This window comes from Triticum dicoccoides, chromosome 5B, assembly GCF_002162155.2.
Source record: "Triticum dicoccoides isolate Atlit2015 ecotype Zavitan chromosome 5B, WEW_v2.0, whole genome shotgun sequence".
Lineage (NCBI taxonomy): Eukaryota > Viridiplantae > Streptophyta > Magnoliopsida > Poales > Poaceae > Triticum > Triticum dicoccoides.
In genome coordinates, this window is record NC_041389.1 from 539,570,281 (window position 1) to 539,574,284 (window position 4,004).

The 4,004-nt window shown below is 45.2% G+C and overlaps 1 long non-coding RNA gene across 1 annotated transcript in view; it reads left to right on the forward strand.

Annotated features, from left to right (window-relative positions):
• Positions 1 to 3,214: 3,214 nt before the first annotated feature.
• LOC119306045 overlaps positions 3,215 to 4,004 on the forward strand; it is a 1,482-nt gene continuing 692 nt past the window's right edge. The window contains exons 1-3 of the long non-coding RNA XR_005148835.1: positions 3,215 to 3,318; positions 3,413 to 3,763; positions 3,892 to 3,974. This is a non-coding gene — a long non-coding RNA (uncharacterized LOC119306045). The remainder of the gene's footprint in view (positions 3,319 to 3,412; positions 3,764 to 3,891; positions 3,975 to 4,004) is intronic.

The window sequence follows — 4,004 nt, forward strand, 5'->3', positions numbered from 1 at the left end:
GGGGGGGTGCCGGCCCTAGGAGATGGGATCTCCAAGGGGGGGCGGCGGCCAAGGGGGTGGCTTGCCCCCCAAGGCAAGTGGAGGCGCCCCCACCCCTAGGGTTTCCAACCCTAGGCGTGGGGGGGGGGGCAAGGGGGGCGCACCAGCCCACCAGGGGCTGGTTCCCCTCCCCACTTCAGCCCATGGGGCCCTCCGGGATAGGTGGCCCCACCCGGTGGACCCCCGGGACCCTTCCGGTGGTCCCAGTACAATACCGGTGACCCCCAGAACTTTCCCGATGGCCAAAACTGCACTTCCGATATATAATTCTTCACCTCCGGACCATTCCGGAACTCCTCGTGACGTCCGGGATCTCATCCGGGACTCCGAACAACTTTCGGGTTACTGCATACTAATATCTCTTCAACCCTAGCGTCACCGAACCTTAAGTGTGTAGACCGTACGGGTTCGGCAGACATGCAGACATGACCGAGACGCCTCTCCGGTCAATAACCAACATCGGGATCTGGATACCCATGTTGGCTCCCACATGCTCCTCGATGATCTCATAGGATGAACCACGATGTCTAGGATTCAATCAATCCCGTATGCAATTCCCTTTGTCAATCGGTACGTTACTTGCCCGAGACTCGATCGTCGGTATCCCAATACCTCGTTCAATCTCGTTATCGGCAAGTCACTTTACTCGTACCGTAATGCATGATCCCGTGACCAGACACTTGGTCACATTGAGCTCATTATGATGATGCATTACAGACTGGGCCCAGAGATACCTCTCCGTCATACGGAGTGACAAATCCCAGTCTCGATTCGTGCCAACCCAACAAACACTTTCGGAGATACCCGTAGTGCACCTTTATAGTCACCCAGTTACGTTGTGACGTTTGGCACACCCAAAGCTCTCCTACGGTATCCGGGAGTTGCACAATCTCATGGTCTAAGGAAATGATACTTGACATTTGGAGACTCTCTAGCTGAACGAACTACATGATCTTTGTGCTATGCTTAGGATTGGGTCTTGTCCATCACATCATTCTCCTAATGATGTGATCCCGTTATCAATGACATCCAATGTCCATAGTCAGGAAACCATGACTATCTGTTGATCAACGAGCTAGTCAACTAGAGGCTCACTAGGGACTTGTTGTGGTCTATGTATTCACACATGTATTACGATTTCCGGATAATACAATTATAGCATGAACAATAGACAATTATCATGAACAAAGAAATATAATAATAACCATTTTATTATTGCCTCTAGGGCATATTTCCAACAGATCTTTTAGTGTGCCATTGAGCATAATTAACCATATTATTATCTAGGAGTTTAGTAGCTTCTCCTAAAGTGATTTCCATAAAAGTGCCTCCCGCGGCCGAATCTAAAAGATTTCTAGAAGCAAAATTCAATCCGGCATAATTTTTTTGTATAATCATCCATAAATTCAAACCATGTGTAGGGCAATTACGTATCATTAATTTCATCCTATCCCAAGATTGTGCAACATGCTCATGATCAAGTTGCTTAAAATTCATAATATCATTTCTAAGAGAGATGATCTTAGCGGGAGGAAAATACTTAGAGATAAGAGCATCTTTGCACTTGTTCCATGAATCAATACTATTTTTAGGCAAAGACAAAAACCTAGTTTTAGCATGATCTCTAAGCGAAAAAGGAAATAGCTTCAATTTAACAATATCATTATCCACATCTTTCTTCTTTTGCATATCACACAAATCAACAAAGCTGTTTAGATGGGTAGCGACATCTTCACTAGGAAGGCCGACAAATTGATCTTTCATGACAAGATTCAACAAGGCAACATTGATTTCACAAGATTCAGCATCGGTAATAGGAGCAATTGGGGTGCTAAGAAAATCATTGTTGTTGGTATTGGAAAAGTCACACAATTTGGTATTGTCTTGAGCCATCGTGACAAACAAGCCAACACACAAGCACACAAGAAGCAAGCAAAAAGATACGAACGGAAAAAGAGGGCGAATAAAATGGCAAAGGTGAAGTGGGGGAGAGGAAAACGAGAGGCAAATGACAAATAATGTAATGCGAGGGATAAGAGTTTGTGATGGGTACTTGGTATGTCTTGACTTGTGTGTAGACTCGCCGACAACGTCGCCAGAAATCCTTCTTGCTACCTCTTGAGCATGCGTTGGTTTTCCTTGAAGAGGAAAGGGCGATGCAGCAAAGTAGCGTAAGTATTTCCCTCAGTTTTTGAGAACCAAGGTATCAATCCAGTAGGAGGCCACACGCAAGTCCGTCGTACCTACAAAAACATATAAGAACCTTACAACCAACGCGATAAAGGGGTTGTCAATCCCTTCATGGCCACTTGCAAAAGTGAGATCTGATAGAGATGATAAGATAATATTTTTGGTATTTTTATGATAAAGATTAGAAGTAAAGATTGCAAAATAAATGGTGACAGAGATAGCTAGTTGACGGGAGATTAATATTTTAAAAGATAGACCCAGGGGCCATAGGTTTCACTAGTGGCTTCTCTCAAGATAGCATAAGTATTTTAAAAGATAGAAGAAAATATTTGCAATGGATTCACATTATTGTGTTATTCTGGAGCAGGTTTACCATATATGACAGAAATTGTGCCAATTACACACGACATGATGTGTTTTGTTGTAGCTAATGATTACAAGTGATGTATTATGGTAATGTTGGCATTTGAATGCCTTGGCTCCAATGAACTAATTTCTAGCAGTATCATACAAGATATTCAAAAAGACAAATAGTCAATGTTTTAACTAATTTCTAGCAGGATCATCAGCTCTTGTTTTGTCCATTTTTCTTTTTTTGAGCAATTCATCTCTTGCTCCTACACATTATGACTTATGTACATGATTTCTCAACCATGGACTGTCTGTCTTAGCAGGAGGGAGGTGCGCTGGCTACGTCTCTAGGGACTGTGTGGCGGGTGTGACCTCTCCCAGCTCCCCGCCTTCGCCCGCGATGACGAGGACCAGGTCCGCTGCGCCTCCAATCCCAGATCATGGTCGCACAGGACATGCTCCATGACACTGTGTGTGTGTCGATCTGAAGCTATCCTCTATTGCATCTAGAGGCTTGTACAAGCCATAGATCAAATCCGACAAGAGAAGAAATATGTGTGTCTGAGGAACCAAGACGCCAAAGGTTCAGAGCGGCATTGTGCTGAAAAAGCCATGACAATGTAAGAGGCTTGCACACAAGGATCTAGTTTTCTCTACGAGCAGCAGAATCAATATCCGATAGAATATAACAATTACGGATGAGGAGCCGCAACCGTAGCTTGTTGAGATGTTGCATAGGTAAACTGATCTCATGTTTTTCGTGTGTGGAATTGATGATTGATGTAGTTTCACTGAATCAAAATACTGATGCCTTTTCCCTTCTCCGTGACAGCTTTCAGAGAACTAGGAAAGTAATGGTGGACTCTCATGAAGCACAAAGACAGATAATGTTTGAGGCAAATTCCTTCACCGGCCCTGCGTATGAGAAATTCTGCAATGATGCCCAGCGGCATGCTACTCTCAAGCTGGAGGTCGAGCTTAGGAACTGGAGGTCCTGCTTCGTGAGCTACGTCAGTGCTCAGAAGGCGTACATCGAATCCCTTGATGGTTGGTTGTCCAAGTTCATGCTCACAGACACCATCCGTTAATCCTGGGGATCTCCTTGATCGCGCTCGACAGGACCAGCGAGTAGCACACTACGCTGTCGACAACCGGATCCTCCTCACAACTGACTCCGGCATGGGTATTCCTCTCCTCTGCCATCTCTCTCTCTCTCTTTCTCATGCCAGTGGGCCGTGTTACTGTACACTCGACGTAGGAAGTAAGCATGATTTTTATGTAATGCTGGTTCTGGAATCGATGTTGTACCAGGCTTGCTCGCGCTCGACAGGACCAGCGAGTAGCACACTACGCTGTTGACAACCGGATCCTCCTCACAACTGACTCCGGCATGGGTATTCCTCTCCTCTGCCATCTCTCTCTCT